We start from the raw sequence: 20493 nt of genomic DNA on the forward strand, positions 1-20493 counted from the left end.
TTCAGAACTCGTCAGCACCATAATATTACTTATCGGTCGAAAAAAAATAATATTCTTCCTATTTAATAATCAAACTTTTGTCTAGTAAAGTTTTAAAATGTAATTGATATTTTGCGATAAATATACTAAACAAAAGATTTGGGGTTCAACTATTTTTAGGACCTAACGAATAATACAAATATCAATTTTCTTCTCTGAAATGCGCATGCGACAATTGTTTAGGTTTTACTTGTTGTTAGAGCATTGCTCGGTCGAACTCGCATGCGTTCCTATCTCAAGCATGTTTTTCAATATTAATGATCAAAATTATATGTCTTGATTTCTAGTTTACTTATGACTAAGTCTCGGTCTAGGATAGTTAAGTGTAGTTGAGCTCCAGTGTCCATGAAGATCATCTTACGAAGACGAAGAACTACTCGAGGAACAGGTGGAACTTCATCCTACTAAAAGGTATGTGTAGACTTGAACTTATCTATCACTCAAAGGTATATTCTATCTCCTACTCTTGAGACAAAGTCGTATAAGTATGATAGTTTTCATACATACACATTTGTTATTTCGAGCGGAGTTTACTCGCCTATCTTTTTCTCGAAATATGTGTCGGTAAGCTTTTGCTTTAACCATTTTCATCTATACCAGTGACAAAAGTCATGATGACGTTTCAATCTTGAAAGCTTTGATGACGATAGTCGTGAATAACGATTGTTTTAACATTATAGAAGAATGTTTCAATGATTGAAATGTAGAGTTGAGATTACCATCTATGGATATAAGCATATATAGTGTGTTCGCACATAAGTGTATAAATACATGTGCCGTAAACCAAGTGCTTGCATATGTGTGCATGCGGTATTCGTGAAGGAAACAGGTTGAGTACCCGTACCCGTACGCGTACCAGCGGATGTTTTCATACCGAAAATTTCTGTTGAGCTTATAGTTTGAAAACTAGTAAACCAGTCACCTTAGGTACGATACCCGTACGCGTACCCACGGTTTTCATACCCGAAAATTTCTGCTGAGTTTGGAAACCAAAGCCAACTCAAATCCGGTAGCTAAGGTACGCATACACGTACGCGTACCCAAGCTGGTTATTTCTCAAATCGGTAGTTCATGAATTTAAAACAATAAATTATAAGGAATGCAATCTTTGCAAACAATGGGTATATTATTCATGAATTGATTCAAGTGAATCAATCCGATTTTGTTTCAATTGTGTCTATGAATAAAGACCTAAGCAATTGAACAACTCTATCAACTAGTTCTTATGAGTCATTTGAACTAGTTATGAGAAATATGAATACGGTTAATATGAAAGTGCTCATATGGATAACCATTGATTAACTATTTGTGAACCAACTAAGTGTACACGTTTATGTACGGTTACTCAAACTTAAATGAATACATTTCATTTGTGTGTGACAAGCTAAGTTTCGATCTAACGGTTGAAAGATATTAGCTTGGTTGAATTAGGTTTTTCATCTAACGGCGAATATTGAATGCTTTGTTACCAAGGTAACTTAGATTGCAAACCCTGATTTGAAAACCATATAAAGGAGACATCTAGCAATTGGAAAAACTAATCCCCACACTTCTGTGTGATACTAGTTGGTTTTCTAGAGTCGAGTCTCCTTTAACCTTAGGTTTCTTCTCGAGACCCTGTAGGTTAACGACTGAAAGACTTCATTGGGATTGTGAAGCCAGACGAAACTACTTCTCTTGTAGTTGAGCGATCTGATCTTGCCATTTCCTATCGTACGATTTCAATTGAATAATTTACTTGAAATTATATCTCCGATAGGGCAAGATAAAAAGAAATCACAAACATCTTCGTCTCATCGTTTGTGATTCCGCAATATCTAGTTTCTTTACCATACGATTTAGATTATTGTGAGGTGATTGATAATACTAGGATGTTCTTCGAAAATATAAGTCCGGGTTATCAATTAGTTCATGTTCACCTTGATTTATCAAAAGACGGATCAAAAACTCATAGGTTTATCTGTGGGAGACAGATTTATCTATTATCATAGATTTTTCTGTGTGATACAAATTTGTTTATTAAAGTCTTCGACTTTGGGTCGTAGCAACTCTTAGTTATGGGTGAGATCAGCTAAGGGAATCAAGTGCGTAGTATCTTGCTGGGATCAGAGACATAAGGAGCGCAACTGTACCTTGAATCAGTGTGAGATTGATTAGGGTTCAACTACAATCCAGACCGAAGTTAGTTTGTAGTAGACAATTGTCTGTAGCGGATTAATACAGTGTGGTGTCCAATCTGGACTAGGTCCTGGGGTTTTTCTGCGTATACGGTTTCCTCGTTAACAAAATTTCTGGTGTCTGTGTTATTTCTATTCCGCATTATATTTTGTTATATAATTGAAATATCACAGGTTGTGCGTTAGGATCAATCAATTAGAATATCCAACCTTTGGTTGTTGATTTAAATTGATTGACACTTGGATATTGGTCTTTGGTACTATCCAAGTTATCTCTCTAGTATTTGATAAAGACTCTCATATTTCTATTTGCTTGAGTATAAATCAAATCGAGAGATAGAGATATTAACTCCTTTATATAATTTTTATTAAGATTGAGTCTGGCTGTCTAGTTGATTCTCTTAAAAGTATATTAGAGTTTTTCCATACAGATTGCTAATCGAAATATTGGGTGAGGTTGTTGTACCTCCGCTTTTTCAATTGGTATCAGAGCAGGCAAACATGTTTAGAGACCTTACAAGTCTGTGTTTGTAGCGATCTGACTCTATGGACCGAGGTGCTATCTCTATTAATGTACCACCAGTATTCGATGGCTCTAATTACTTATGGTGGAAAATTGCTATGCGAGCTTTTCTTCAAGCGCGTGATTTTCAATCATGGGGATATATTGTTTATGGCTATGATGCTCCCGTTGTGGCAATAGGTAACGCTACTGTTCCAAAGAATATTGGAGAATACGATGCTGCTGAGATACTTGCTGCAAAGCAAAACTCCGACGGTTTGAATGCCATCATACATGCCATTAACCCAAATCATCAGCACCATGTGTCAAATTGCACTAGGTCTAAAGATGCGTGGGATATCTTATAAACCGTATTCGAAGGTAATACCAGTGAAAAGGAAGCTAGGCTTCAAAACCTTAATTCCGATTGGAAAAACCTTCGTATGGCAGATGAAGATTAATTTGATGAGTTTAATCACAAACTTTCTGAAATTGTTAATGCATCTTTTGCATTGGGTAAGACTATTCCTGTAAAGGACATTGTGCTGAAAATTCTCAGATCACTGCCATTTAGATACGACTCTAAGAAGTATGCCATCGTTGAGGGAAATAACCTTGATAATCTATTGCAGGAGCATCTTTACACACTTTGATGCCTTCAACCAAACCTTTCCTAGAAAGAGCATCAATATAAGAGGATACCTCATAAGAAAAAATGATATGGAGGTAAAGGGACACGGGGTCTCCTTGTCTTAGGCTTCTCTCAGGTTTGATAAGCCTAGTAGGGATACCATTAAGATGAATAGAATAGGAAACAGAGGAAACACATTGATGTATGAGATTGACCCAATGATCAGAAAGACCCATCTTAATTAAAACTTTTTCAATAAAAGACCATTCCATCTTGTCATAAGCTTTGGACATGTCAAGTTTTATGGCATCAATTCCTTCAGTTTTAACATGATGGTTAACAACAAATATAGCCTCATTAGCTAGATGAATGTTATCTCAAATACTCAACTTAGGGACAAAGGCACTCTTAATTTGGGAGATAATAGTGTTCATAAAAGGTTTCAATATATTAGCTAGAGTTTTAGAAAAAATCTCATAAATAAAGTTACAAAGCTCTATAGGTCTATATTGAGAGACCAGTTCAGCAATGGGAACTTTATGAATAAGGGAAATGTTGGTGTGATTAAAAACTTTAGCTATGTGCCCAGTTCTAAAACAAGTCTGGGTCATATCAATAACAGTCTCACCAACAATATCCCAGTACTTCTGATAAAATAGACAAGTGAAGCCATCATGGCCAGGGCCTTTTTTCCTCCCATTTGAAAACAACATTCTTAATTTCCTCAGCAGTAAGAAGAGAATTCAAATGAGAATTATCGGCATCTGTGAATTTCACCAAGAGATCTTGAAGAATCTCATCCTGAAACTGTTGAGGGTGAGAAGAGTAAAGAGTTTTAAAGTAGTCTACAACGGAAGTTCCTATCCTATTTATATCAGTTAGAATAGTGCCAGAAGAGTCTTTAATCCAACTAATGGCATTTTTTTTTCTTATGAAGAGAGTGACTCTATGGAAATAAGGAGAATTTCTATCTCCTTCCATAATCCACTCCTCCTTAGATTTATCCTTCTAGTAAAGTTCTTATAGATTGTAGAGATATTCCAATCTGGATCTAAGTCTGGAAATGGAGCTAGAGTCAGTTGGATTGGAAGTTTGAACTTGAACAAGTTCCTCTCTAGTGGTAGAGATATTGGTTTGTATACTTCCAAAGGAGGATTTATTCCAATCACATAGGCCTTTTTTTTTTTTTTTGTATTTAAGAGTTTAGCTTTAAGTTTATAGGCAGGAGATCCCACCACATCGACAGAACAAGAGTTATCTATTATATCTCTACAAAGGATCCTCAATCCACATGGTTATTAAATGAAAAGGTCTGGGCATACAAATATCCTCAAAGTTGAAATATATGTGCATAGGACAATGGTCTGAAGAATATCTGGGAAAATTATTAACACAGAGTTGTAGATGGTGGATTTTCGACAAAGGCTAAATTCGTAAAACCATAACTATACATACTCCTGATCCAGCAATTAGATGAGTATTGAGGCTCATGTCTCTCATCGAAGCATGAAATTTCATGACGCAAGAATCTCTGACTGAGAATAATGTCTCTCAGAGCATATGTAGATGTGCAGTCTCTCAACTGAGACAACGACATATCTCATGAATACTAAGCAATTTCAGTAATTACTTTTATATAGAATCGAATGATTGGACGGCTCCTAGACAACTTGCCTTCTAGTATAGCGCGATAATGTCTTCAGGATGTAACAATGTTCTCCCTGACTATATAAAAGACATTTGTATAGAATGATTATGATTGGACGGCTCCTAGACAGCTTGCCTGCTAGTATAGAGCGATAACGTCTTCAGGATGCAACAACGTTTTCCATGACTATATGTAATAAGTATGACACTTCAACAAGCTCATATTACTCAATTCTCAGATAATTAATGCTCCTAGACAACATGCCTACAAGTATAAAGACATCAATTAATTATCTCTAATCCTTAAATTCATTAACTGAATATTCAGGAATATTCTACGTTCTTCATAATATTTCGTTACTTCAATTCGTGGTCAGTCCCACGCCCAATTTTATATTTTTATCATATTTTATTATTTTTCTCTGATCTCATGAAAATCCCTTCATTTGAACAAATCTCCTTCGTCTCAAGGATACTCCCCAGTCTCATGGTGTTTCCTTGTATCAAAGAAATAATAAAATGTAGGAAAGGTGTCGCGGTACCGGGCCCACTAGCCAGCCGCCATGCCCTAGCCGTGGCCGGACCCACACCTCATGATTCCTTATTATATTATTATTTCCCTCATCCCATGAAAATTCCCTGATTTCATGATATTTCCCTCAACTCATGAAAAATAATATAAAATTAGGGAAAAGCTCACGTGACGGGATCATTGGCCGGCCGACCGGCCATGCTCTAGCCGTGGCCGGTCCCACACGCCCTTGTCTCATTATTTTAATATTATTTGTTTCCCTCATCTCATGGAAACTCCCTCACTTCAAGGAAAATCCTTAGTTTGAACAAACTCCTTGATTTCATGATATTTCCCTAAAATCATGAAAATATTATAAAATTAGGGAACGTGACATGGGACCGTGCCCATTGGCCGGCCGGCCGGCCATGCCTTGGCCATAGCCGGTACCACACTTCATGACTCCCTATTTTATTATTATTATTTACGTAATCTCATGGAAATTCCTTAACTTCATGAAATTCCTCAGTTTCATGGTATTTCCTTCACATTAGGGAAAATACATAAAATTGGGAAAGGTGTTGCGGGACCAAGCTTGCTAGCTGTCCGGCCATGCCCTAGACGTGTCCGGTCCCACACTTTGAAATTCTCTATTTTATTAATTATTTTTCATCATCTCATGAAGATTCCCCAGTTTCAGCAAAACCCTGAATCCTTCATATTTTCTCAAAATGTTGCTCAAACACGCATCAGAAAATATCGAAACTCTCAGGACTGAGACACGGACATTATGGTGACACGGGCATGTCTCCTTGACCGACCAAGGTCGGCCCTAAGGCTTGCAAATACCGGTCCCACATGTTTTAATAATTTTGACCTAATTTTCTCAATTGCTCATATTGGGTCCAAACTCTTCTCAAACAACTTGGAGTTTGCTCAAACGACCATCAGCTGGTCCCATGACCACCAAGGGTCGGTCCCTCATCTCTCCATAATCAGGTTTTACTATCTAACGCTCACACGAGCACTATTTTAATAAATGATTAAACCATCATTTAATCATCCTTTGACCAACTGGTCTTCGAGAGATTTTGGTATTTTGCTCATTTGAGCATGTAGGCGTCACATTGTCGACTCGTAATCCCATGTAGACGGTCCCTCCTTCACCCTGTGGTTTATTTTCAATAAATCACCGATTGATCAAAAATTAGGGTTTCGAATCCAGAGCTCTGCAAAACATAATTCTGAGCAGATTCAAATACTAATAACTTTATGATGATCCAGTGACCAAAACTTTTATTATTATGCTCGGCATAGCTGCCAGTGTCTTAGATTAATATTTTATCTTATCTGGTCCTGACACCAACAATTCAACAGTCGAGTAACACTTGATCACATGAGCAATATTTGCTCAGACTAAGGAATATTGGTTCAACTATCAATATTCAACAACTCAACAACATTTTCTCACCTTAAGTTATCAACATTTATTCGACAATATACTTTTGTCTCAGCAGGCATGTTCAATTCATGAGTCTCCGAACATTTGCAAATCACCTTCAACTCAGCAATACAAGGAATCATCGTCCCATAAAGTCAGAAACTGACTCCACAATCAAGAGATGTCAATCATGTCATATGTGGGATATTAACTAGGTTTTTGGTATGGAGGTCTACGGAACGTGTGTTCATACACACGATGAGAATATGAGAAAGTCGTGCAATCAGTTGGAGGAGTTAGCAAAGTAGTGGATGGAAAACTAACCAAGTCTCCGCACGATGAGCAACTGGTTTTGACACGATTTCCCACTTACCTACTCTTTGACTCCAGCAACTGCCATACTTCATGGGATCTAGGTGTTTACAATTCTGGCAATATAAATAAGTCTCTGAATCATGGTTGAAGGGACAAGACAATCATTCGTCAAACAGACAACAAGAGATTAAGAACTCAACATCTGAGCAATTACTCTCAACATAGCAAATTCAATCAATCAAAACTTATCTTATTTCTTCACGCAGAATACACAACACACCTACAATCTTCGATCACCATTGATCTCACACATTTCTTAGCTTCCCTCCTACAGATTGACCCATCCTATCTTGTGACCGAATTGACTCTGGAACGACCATTGTCTTGGTTTAGGCCGGAGTCCTATAGATTGATCTCTCGAACTTAAAGCACTCCCTTCTTGCAGTGCATCTGTGTGAGGTTAAGCATTTCGTTCGGTTCAAGGAGTCTCCTCCGCATGGTCGTCTCCTCAATTCCGTAAAAACCAGCAAATCGTTTTTCACCATATCCAAGAGTTTAGGGATAAGACACTCATCAGAGTGGTCAATAAGACGTTTATCCAGTCTCTCAAGATTAAGATCAGAATATTTTCTCATATTAGACCAGGTAAATCTAGGGCAAGAAAACTCAAGATCATGCAAATCAAAAACATTAGAAAAATTCCTCAGGTTCTGAAAATCATAATCATCAACTCTAATCCCCTATTTTTATTTTCATTACTGTTAGAGCACTGCTCGGTCGAACCCACATGTGTTGTTATCTCAAGCATGTTTGTCAATGTTAGTGATCAAAACTATAAGTCTTGATTTCTAGTCTACTTATAGATGTCTCGTACTAGGACATATATTGTGAAGTTGAGCCTTAGACTTCACGACGTTCATCATGTGAAGATGAATAACTACTAAGGAGAGCTTGTGGAACTTCATCAACAAAAGGTACGTGGAGACTGAAACTCATCTATCACTTGGAAAGTCTATTTCTACTTTATCTCCTGTATTGAGACATAAGTCGTGTTACGATATAGTTTTCTATTATACACAGTTGAGATTTCGAGCTGAGTTTAACTCGCTTACATATTTCTCGGAATATGTGTTGGAAAGATTTCGCTTCGACCAAGTTCATCTTATATTCTTGACGCAAGTCAAAAGATGATCATGTGAAAAATTGCCTAGTAACATCTTACATGGTTTGTGTGATACAATCATTTGGTATAGACTTGGAATGTTTCGTTATGATTATTTCAATAACTTAAAAATTGCTTTGATGCTAATAGTGTGTGAAAACAACTATTGTCATCCTCTAAAAAAGTTTCAATGATTGAAATAAGAGTTTAGAACACTTAAATATTAATGGATATGACATGTTGTGTACTCTTTCACATATGTAATCCATGTCCGGGAATCATAGTATGCGTACCCGTATGCGTACATGTTGGCTTGAGAAATCCAGGAACCTAAATATGCGCACCCGTTCGGTTACTGACGTATGGTTCATGTCCGAATATTTCTGCTGGGATTGGAAGTACGCGTACCCGTTTGCATAGCGAAACCCAATCTTGGTCCGGGTATTTCAAGTATGCGTACTCGTTTGCATACTTGAAGGTTAAAGTTCTAAAATCAGTTGTGTACATGAACTTAAACATTTATATAATAACGAATGCAATCTTTGTAAACCGTGGCTATAATGTTCATGAATTGATTCAAGTGAATCAAACCGATTTTGCTTCAATTGTGTTATTGTATACTTCTATGAGAATACAAAAATTGAACAACTCTTTAACTAGTTTCATTTGAGTCATTTGTACTAATTATAGTTAAGATGAACAAGGTTTATATGAGAGTGATCATATGGCTAACCTCGGTTAACTATTGTTGAGCAAACATGGTGTACACATTTAGGAACGGTTACATAAACCTAAATGAGGGTACAATTCATTTGTGTGTAACAAGCTAAGTTCGATCTAACGGTTGAAAGATATTAGCTTGGTTGAATCAGGTTTTTCATCTAACGGTGAATATTGAAGGCTTTTTACCAAGATAAATTAGATTGCAAACCATGATTTGAAAACTATATAAAGCAGAACTCTAGCAACTGGGAAACCTAATCCCCACGCTTCAGTGTGTTACTAGTTGCATAGCTAGAGTCGATTTTCCTTTAACCTTAGGTTTCTCACGAGACCCTGTAGGTTAACGACTTGAAGACTTCATTGGGATTGTGAAGCCAAACCCAACTATTTTCTATGTAATTGCGTGATCTGATATTGCTGTTTCTATCGTGTTGATTACAATTGTAAGAATTGGTTCGAGATTTATATCTCTGATAGGCAATATAGAAAAGTAGTCACAAACACCTTCGTCTCATCTTTTGTGATTCCACAATATCTTGTTTCGTTAATCGATTAAGATTATTGTAAGGTGATTGATAATACTAGGTTGTTCTTCGGGAATATAAGACCGGTTTATCAATTGGTTCCTGTTCACCTTGATTTATCAAAAGACGGAACAAAAACTCATAGGTATTTCTGTGGGAGACAGATTTATCTATCCAATAGACTTTTATGTGTGAGACAGATTGGTTTATCAAGTCTTCGACTTTGGGTCGTAGAAACTCTTGGTTGTGGGTGAGATCATCTAAGGGAATCAAGTGCGTAGTATCCTGCTGGGATCAGGGACGTAAGGAACGCAACTGTACCTTGAATCAGTGTGAGATTGATTAGGGTTCAACTATAGTCCAGTCCGAAGTTCATTGGTAGTAGGCTAGTGTCTGTAGTGGCTTAATACAATTTGGTTTTCAAAGCTGGACTAGGTCCCGGGGTTTTTCTGCATTTGTGGTTTTCCTCGTTAACAAAATTCATGTGTCTGTGTTATTTCTTTTCCGCATTATATTTTGTTATATAATTGAAATATCACAGGTTGTGCGTTGTATCGATCAATTCGGAAATCCAACCTTTGGTTGTTGATTGAAATTGATTTATCCTTGAACATTGGTCTTTGGTACCGTTCAAGATACTTCTCTTATATTCAATCGGGCTCGCAAATTTCTATTTGCTGATTACAGATTGAATTAAGAGATATAGATATAAACTTTTGTATATACTTTTCTCTAGATTGAGTATGACTGTCTAGTTGATTCTCTAGAAAGTATATTCAAGTAAGTCCTCTCAGATTGCCAAACGAGTTGTTGGGTGTGGTTGTTATACCCCTGCATTTTCAATTGGTATCAGAGCAGGAAAACACATTAAATACATCTGATATGGACAAAAGTGCTATCTCTAATCATGCATCACCAGTTCAGGAACTTTTGGTTAAAAATCCTGATTCTCTTGAGAATTCTGTCACGTCTCCTTCTTCAGCTAAACCCATACTTAACTGGGAAGCTCGTCTTGATGAAAAGTTATATGAAATTCTTGATGAAAATGATTAAGAAGAAGGACAAGATGTTTAAGAAGAAGTCTCACAGTACATCATTCTCTTTGATCGTCTTCTAAAGAAAAAGAAGTCAACATCCTGCTTGGCTGAATTTCTGACTCCTCTCTGTATTGAAAACAGAAAATTGAGAAAATTTTTTAAGAGGTATGATTGTGGTTATAGCTTGTTACAATCTACTCTAAAAAATTGTGATGAGGATATATGTTCAAAGAATTACGAAACTTTCTCTGATACCAACTGTGACGGACCGGAAAATGAAGCCTTTGGCGCGTTGCCCCGCAGGCCGTAATCTCCCCCGGTGCGTCGTGATGAAGATACGGTACGGGCTTTAAACCTAGGATATGCACGTGCATCTGACCTTGCAAGCATACTCCGTAAGGATGATGCAGCTAACTTAGCTTCCATACCGTTCCAAATCTCCCTTGATCTGCAAAGAGTTTCTTAAGCAAACAAAATCTTTCTTAAAATGGGAAAAACGAACATTTGATGCCCTAAACGATGGAATTTGGCTTTATTCTGGTGACCATGTGGATCTAAAGATCGACATGTATTGATCTTTGGGCCGTTTCCCATCAAAATGGACTCCTCTTGAGCTAAATTACGACACTCGGGTTTTTAACCTCCAAATAGGCTATAACTTGCTCTTTGTAGCTTGATAGGAATTTTGAGCATCCACTTGCTGGAATACAACTAAGACTCATCAAGCTTAACCACAATCATCTCTAGCATCAAGATACCGAGCTTAGATGATATGAGGGGCGACTCTGCCGCAATCATCTCGCAATTAGATGATATGAGCTATAACGTGCTGGATCGGCAATGCTGCAACTCATTGTGGATTCCTACGTACCCTTCCCTACTCTAAAGGGATCAAGCACAAACCGTTGTTCATCCTCGAAGGGACAGGAACTTAAACCAACTCGATTGCAAGGTCGTAGCCTAGCAATAATGGTAATGGCCTAGTCCGTATAGGCTGTTCAGTCAAGATGCACAATGATTATGCATCATCGGGCCAGCGACACGGCATAGTGATGCCTAAGCATCAAATGCCATCTACGCAAGGCTACGCAGTTATAGATGAGTCTGACGCATCATTTATACTCTTTCGGCTAAGCTATGAAGCTTACTTGGTGCATGGTCCGCAAGTGCACCTTCAACTCACCACCCCTCCCTATATATGTTAATTTGACATTTGTACAAGTATGGAAAGGGAAGGAGATTGACATGCCTGCTTCACTATTTATCGCAATGATTGTGCGCCACTCTTTTGGCCAGCCCTCTCAGGCCTGATGCACAATGATTGGGCACTACTCGTTCTGCCATCCCTTTATGTCATGATGCACAATGATTGTGCGCAATGATTGCGCACTATGATTGCGCTTCATCGTAATGATTGCGTTACTTCGTAATGATTGTGTTAATTCGCAATGATTGCTTTACTTCGCAATGATTGTGTTCATTCGCAATGGTTGCGCAACACTCCGGCCAGCCCTCTCTGGCCTGATGCACGATGATTGTGCGATATTATCTATAGACCTATAGCTTTCTTAATGCGCAATGGTTACGCTGCAAGTTCAAGGCCACCTACCCAACTGGACTAATACATCATTTGATGCGAGATTTGGCTCTTGGCCAAATGCCAAACACAATGCGCCATTTTGACACGGTATTGGCCTTAAGCCAATCTACCTCTTACCGAACAACGGAAGCTTTGGATGAAGCTTCATCTCAGGCCATGGCACATTTTAGCATGCGCCATGCCAAAAACACAGGGTGTTACTTTATTCACCCCTTTAAAGAATTTCGTCCCCGAAATTCAAAACAAAAACTATTGTGGACAATCTCTTCGGTTTGGATTTTCTGAGCAAAAGTCCCATACCAGATGCTTAAAAATCACAGGTTTCTTCAAGATCGTGAACAACAATTTAGACCTTCTGAGCAACCGTCTCATACCGCCAGCCCAGGAATCCAAAAGTGCCCACAACAATACGAAGAATCGCAATTGGCCAGTGCCAAGAGGATATCTCGACCAGGTATCCTAGATGACATCCCATACTACCACCCAGGAATCCCTAAGGTTCACAAGTTGAAAGGTGTCATCTAAATAACAAGATTTTAGCACAGTACTTTGTGGAACAATTCCAATTGCCCACCGTCCCTGACGGTCATCCAGCTTGCCACTCGTAAGTGAGATGCTAGCCGGGCCTGACAACGCACACCGTTGGCCAGTTTCCAACGTGTGGGGATGATCAGTCCCATTGTCTACCCACTGTCCCACACGTTCTTCTGGATATCCACTCGTAAGTGGGGTGCCACTTAGGCCTGGAAAAATCACAACACTCAAACAAGCTCAACTCGATACGCATAGTAACTGGTATAGTAGTTACAAACTCTTTTCCGCGCAAAAGTTGGCCTACTCTACAACTTTATTTCCTTTAGAAGGAAACAATGTTCGTTTGACGAGTCCACTCCGCACAAGTCCCTAGAGTTTTATCGGAACTTCCTCTGATACCAACTGTGATGGACCGGAAAATTAAGCCTTTGGCGCGTTGCCCCGCAGGCCGCAATCTCCCCCGGTGCGTCTTGATGAAGCTACGGTACAGGCTTCAAACCTAGGCAATGCACGTGCATCTTCCCTTGCAAGCATACTATGTAATCATGATGCAGCTAACTTAGCTTCCACACCGTTCCAAATCACCCTTGATCCGCAAAGGGTTTCTTAAGCAAACAAAATCTTTCTTAAAATGGGAAAAACGAACATTTGAGGCCCTAAACGATGGAATTTGGCTTTATTCTGGTGACCATGTGGATCTATAGATCGAAATGTCTTGATCTTTGGGCCGTTTCCCATCAAAATGGACTCCTCTTGAGCTAAATTACGACACTCGGGTTTTTAGCCTCCAAATAGGCTATAACTTGCTCTTTGTAGCTTGATAGGAAGTCTGAGCATCCACTTGCTGGAATACAACTAAGCCTCATCAATCTTGACCACAATCATCCCTAACATCGATATACCGATCTTAGATGATATGAGGGGCCACTCTGCCGCAATCATATCATAATTAGATCATATGAGCGATAGCGTGCTGGACCGGCAATGCTCCAACTCATTGCGGCTGCCAACGTACCCTTCCCTACTCTAAAGGGATCAAGCACAGACCGTAGTTCATCCTCTAAGGGACGGGAACTTAAATCAACTCGATTGCAAGGTCGTAGCCTAGCAATAATGGTAATGGCCTAGTCCGTATTGGCTGTTCAGTCAAGATGCACAATGATTATGCATCATCGGGTCAGCGGCACGGCATAGTGATGCCTAATCATCAAATGCCATCTTCGCAAGGCTACGCATCTATAGATGAGGCTTACGCATCATTTATACTCTTTCGGCTAAGCTATGAAGCTTACTTGGTGCATGGTCCGCAAGTGCACCTTCAACTCACCACCCCTCCCTATATATGTTAATTTGACATTTGTACAAGTATGGAAAGGGAAGGAGATTGACATGCCTGCTTCACTATTTATCGCAATGATTGTGCGCCACTCTTTTGGCCAGCCCTCTCAGGCCTGATGCACAATGATTGGGCACTACTCGTTCTGCCATCCCTTTATGTCATGATGCACAATGATTGTGCGCAATGATTGCGCACTATGATTGCGCTTCATCGTAATGATTGCGTTACTTCGTAATGATTGTGTTAATTCGCAATGATTGCTTTACTTCGCAATGATTGTGTTCATTCGCAATGGTTGCGCAACACTCCGGCCAGCCCTCTCTGGCCTGATGCACGATGATTGTGCGATATTATCTATAGACCTATAGCTTTCTTAATGCGCAATGGTTACGCTGCAAGTTCAAGGCCACCTACCCAACTGGACTAATACATCATTTGATGCGAGATTTGGCTCTTGGCCAAATGCCAAACACAATGCGCCATTTTGACACGGTATTGGCCTTAAGCCAATCTACCTCTTACCGAACAACGGAAGCTTTGGATGAAGCTTCATCTCAGGCCATGGCACATATTTTAGCATGCGCCATGCCAAAAACACAGGGTGTTACTTTATTCACCCCTTTAAAGAATTTCGTCCCCGAAATTCAAAACAAAAACTATTGTGGACAATCTCTTCGGTTTGGATTTTCTGAGCAAAAGTCCCATACCAGATGCTTAAAAATCACAGGTTTCTTCAAGATCGTGAACAACAATTTAGACCTTCTGAGCAACCGTCTCATACCGCCAGCCCAGGAATCCAAAAGTGCCCACAACAATACGAAGAATCGCAATTGGCCAGTGCCAAGAGGATATCTCGACCAGGTATCCTAGATGACATCCCATACTACCACCCAGGAATCCCTAAGGTTCACAAGTTGAAAGGTGTCATCTAAATAACAAGATTTTAGCACAGTACTTTGTGGAACAATTCCAATTGCCCACCGTCCCTGACGGTCATCCAGCTTGCCACTCGTAAGTGAGATGCTAGCCGGGCCTGACAACGCACACCGTTGGCCAGTTTCCAACGTGTGGGGATGATCAGTCCCATTGTCTACCCACTGTCCCACACGTTCTTCTGGATATCCACTCGTAAGTGGGGTGCCACTTAGGCCTGGAAAAATCACAACACTCAAACAAGCTCAACTCGATACGCATAGTAACTGGTATAGTAGTTACAAACTCTTTTCCGCGCAAAAGTTGGCCTACTCTACAACTTTATTTCCTTTAGAAGGAAACAATGTTCGTTTGACGAGTCCACTCCGCACAAGTCCCTAGAGTTTTATCGGAACTTCCTCTGATACCAACTGTGATGGACCGGAAAATTAAGCCTTTGGCGCGTTGCCCCGCAGGCCGCAATCTCCCCCGGTGCGTCGTGATGAAGCTACGGTACAGGCTCAAACCTGGCAATGCACGTGCTCTTCCCTTGCAAGCATACTATGTAATCATGATGATGCAGCTAACTTAGCTTCCACACGTTCCAAATCACCCTTGATCCGCAAAGGGTTTCTTAAGCAAACAAAATCTTTCTTAAAATGGGAAAAACGAACATTTGATGCCCTAAACGATGGAATTTGGCTTTATTCTGGTGACCATGTGGATCTAAAGATCGAATGTATTGATCTTTGGGCCGTTTCCATCAAAATGGACTCCTCTTGAGCTAAATTACGACACTCGGGTTTTTAACCTCCAAATAGGCTATAACTTGCTCTTTGTAGCTTGATAGGAAGTCTGAGCATCCACTTGCTGGAATACAACTAAGCCTCTCAATCTCTACGCAAGCATATATACCACAATCATCCCTAACATCGATATACCGATCTTAGATGATATGAGGGGCCACTCTGCCGCAATCATATCATAATTAGATCATATGAGCGATAGCGTGCTGGACCGGCAATGCTCCAACTCATTGCGGCTGCCAACGTACCCTTCCCTACTCTAAAGGGATCAAGCACAGACCGTAGTTCATCCTCTAAGGGACGGGAACTTAAATCAACTCGATTGCAAGGTCGTAGCCTAGCATAATGGTAATGGCCTAGTCCGTATTGGCTGTTCAGTCAAGATGCACAATGATTATGCATCATCGGGTCAGCGGCACGGCATAGTGATGCCTAATCATCAAATGCCATCTTCGCAAGGCTACGCATCTATAGATGAGGCTTACGCATCATTTATACTCTTTCGGCTAAGCTATGAAGCTTACTTGGTGCATGGTCCGCAAGTGCACCTTCAACTCACCGCCCCTCCCTATATATGTTAATTTGACATTTCTACAAGTATGGAAAGGGGAGGATATTGACATGCCTGCTTCACTATTCATCGCAATGATTGCGCGCACTATTTTGGCCATCCCTCTCTGGCATGATGCACAATGATTGTGCACCACTCGTTCTGCCAGCCCTCTATGTCCTGATGCACAATGATTGTGCGCAATGATTGTGCACAATGATTGTGCTTCATCGTAATGATTGCGTTACTTCGTAATGATTGTGGTAATTCACACTTTCTTTACTTGGTAATGATTGTTTTCATTTGCAATGATTGCTTTACTTCACGATGATTGTGCAACACTCATTCGGCTAGCCGTCTCTGGCCTGATGCACGATAATTGTGCGATATTATCTATAGGCCAATATCTTTCATAATGCGCAATGATTACGCCGCAAGCTCAAGGCCACCTACCCAACTGGCCTAATGCATCATTTAATGCGAGATTTGTCTCTCGGCCAAATTCCAAACACAATGCGCCATTTTGACACAGTATTGGCCTTAATCCAATCTACCTCTTACCAAACAACGGAAGCTTTAGATAAAGCTTCATCTCATGCCATGGCGCATCTTTCAGCATGCTCCATGCCAAAAACACAGGGTGTTACATTATTCACCCTTTAAAGAATTTCGTGCCTGAAATTTAAAACAAAAAACTATTGTGGACAATCTCTTCAGTTTGGATTTCCTGAGCAAAAGTCCCATACCAGTTGCTCAGAAATCACAGGTTTCTTCAAGATCGTGAACAACAATTTTGACCTTCCGAGCAACCGTCCCATAACACCTGCCCATGAATTCAAAAGTGCCCACAATAATACCAAGAATCGCAATTGGCCAGTGCCAAGAGGATATCTCGACCAGGTATCCTAGATGGCATCCCATACTACCACCCAGGAATCCCTAAGGTTCACAAGTTGAGAGGTGTCATCGAAATGACAAGATTTAGCACAACACTGTTTAGAAGAAACTCCAATTGCCCACCGTCCCTGACGGTCATCCAGGTTGCCACTCGTAAGTGGGATGCTAGTCGGGCCTGACAACGCACACCGTTGGCCAGTTTCCAATGTGTGGGATGATCAGTCCCATTGTCTACCCACCGTCCTAGACGGTCTTCCGGATATCCACTCGTAAGTGGGGTGCCACTTAGGCCATGCAAACTCACAACAATAAAACAAGATCAACTCGATTCGTATAGTAACTGGTATAGCAGTTACAAACTCTTTTCCGCGCAAAAGTTGGCCTACTCTCCAACTTTATTTCATTTAGAAGGAAACAGTGTTCGTTTGACGAGTCCACTCCGCACAAGTCCCTAGAGTTTTCTCGGAACTTGCCTTGATACCAACTGTGACGGACCAGAAAATTACGCCTTTGGCGCGTTGCCCCGCAGGCCGTAATCTCCCACGGTGCCTCGTGATAAAGCTACGGTCCGAGCTTCAAAGCTAGGAAAATGCACGTGCGTCGTGATGAAGATACGGTACGGGCTTTAAACCTAGGATATGCACGTGCATCTGACCTTGCAAGCATACTCCGTAAGGATGATGCAGCTAACTTAGCTTCCATACCGTTCCAAATCTCCCTTGATCTGCAAAGAGTTTCTTAAGCAAACAAAATCTTTCTTAAAATGGGAAAACGAACATTTGATGCCCTAAACGATGGAATTTGGCTTTATTCTGGTGACCATGTGGATCTAAAGATCGACATGTATTGATCTTTGGGCCGTTTCCCATCAAAATGGACTCCTCTTGAGCTAAATTACGACACTCGGGTTTTTAACCTCCAAATAGGCTATAACTTGCTCTTTGTAGCTTGATAGGAATTTTGAGCATCCACTTGCTGGAATACAACTAAGACTCATCAAGCTTAACCACAATCATCTCTAGCATCAAGATACCGAGCTTAGATGATATGAGGGGCGACTCTGCCGCAATCATCTCGCAATTAGATGATATGAGCTATAACGTGCTGGATCGGCAATGCTGCAACTCATTGTGGATTCCTACGTACCCTTCCCTACTCTAAAGGGATCAAGCACAAACCGTTGTTCATCCTCGAAGGGACAGGAACTTAAACCAACTCGATTGCAAGGTCGTAGCCTAGCAATAATGGTAATGGCCTAGTCCGTATAGGCTGTTCAGTCAAGATGCACAATGATTATGCATCATCGGGCCAGCGACACGGCATAGTGATGCCTAAGCATCAAATGCCATCTACGCAAGGCTACGCAGTTATAGATGAGTCTGACGCATCATTTATACTCTTTCGGCTAAGCTATGAAGCTTACTTGGTGCATGGTCCGCAAGTGCACCTTCAACTCACCACCCCTCCCTATATATGTTAATTTGACATTTGTACAAGTATGGAAAGGGAAGGAGATTGACATGCCTGCTTCACTATTTATCGCAATGATTGTGCGCCACTCTTTTGGCTAGCCCTCTCAGGCCTGATGCACAATGATTGGGCACTACTCGTTCTGCCATCCCTTTATGTCATGATGCACAATGATTGTGCGCAATGATTGCGCACTATGATTGCGCTTCATCGTAATGATTGCGTTACTTCGTAATGATTGTGTTAATTCGCAATGATTGCTTTACTTCGCAATGATTGTGTTCATTCGCAATGGTTGCGCAACACTCCGGCCAGCCCTCTCTGGCCTGATGCACGATGATTGTGCGATATTATCTATAGACCTATAGCTTTCTTAATGCGCAATGGTTACGCTGCAAGTTCAAGGCCACCTACCCAACTGGACTAATACATCATTTGATGCGAGATTTGGCTCTTGGCCAAATGCCAAACACAATGCGCCATTTTGACACGGTATTGGCCTTAAGCCAATCTACCTCTTACCGAACAACGGAAGCTTTGGATGAAGCTTCATCTCAGGCCATGGCACATATTTTAGCATGCGCCATGCCAAAAACACAGGGTGTTACTTTATTCACCCCTTTAAAGAATTTCGTCCCCGAAATTCAAAACAAAAACTATTGTGGACAATCTCTTCGGTTTGGATTTTCTGAGCAAAAGTCCCATACCAGATGCTTAAAAATCACAGGTTTCTTCAAGATCGTGAACAACAATTTAGACCTTCTGAGCAACCGTCTCATACCGCCAGCCCAGGAATCCAAAAGTGCCCACAACAATACGAAGAATCGCAATTGGCCAGTGCCAAGAGGATATCTCGACCAGGTATCCTAGATGACATCCCATACTACCACCCAGGAATCCCTAAGGTTCACAAGTTGAAAGGTGTCATCTAAATAACAAGATTTTAGCACAGTACTTTGTGGAACAATTCCAATTGCCCACCGTCCCTGACGGTCATCCAGCTTGCCACTCGTAAGTGAGATGCTAGCCGGGCCTGACAACGCACACCGTTGGCCAGTTTCCAACGTGTGGGGATGATCAGTCCCATTGTCTACCCACTGTCCCACACGTTCTTCTGGATATCCACTCGTAAGTGGGGTGCCACTTAGGCCTGGAAAAATCACAACACTCAAACAAGCTCAACTCGATACGCATAGTAACTGGTATAGTAGTTACAAACTCTTTTCCGCGCAAAAGTTGGCCTACTCTACAACTTTATTTCCTTTAGAAGGAAACAATGTTCGTTTGACGAGTCCACTCCGCACAAGTCCCTAGAGTTTTATCGGAACTTCGTCTGATACCAACTGTGATGGACCGGAAAATTAAGCCTTTGGCGCGTTGCCCCGCAGGCCGCAATCTCCCCCGGTGCGTCTTGATGAAGCTACGGTACAGGCTTCAAACCTAGGCAATGCACGTGCATCTTCCCTTGCAAGCATACTATGTAATCATGATGCAGCTAACTTAGCTTCCACACCGTTCCAAATCACCCTTGATCCGCAAAGGGTTTCTTAAGCAAACAAAATCTTTCTTAAAATGGGAAAAACGAACATTTGAGGCCCTAAACGATGGAATTTGGCTTTATTCTGGTGACCATGTGGATCTATAGATCGAAATGTCTTGATCTTTGGGCCGTTTCC

This window comes from Papaver somniferum, chromosome 2 (assembly GCF_003573695.1).
Source record: "Papaver somniferum cultivar HN1 chromosome 2, ASM357369v1, whole genome shotgun sequence".
NCBI lineage: Eukaryota > Viridiplantae > Streptophyta > Magnoliopsida > Ranunculales > Papaveraceae > Papaver > Papaver somniferum.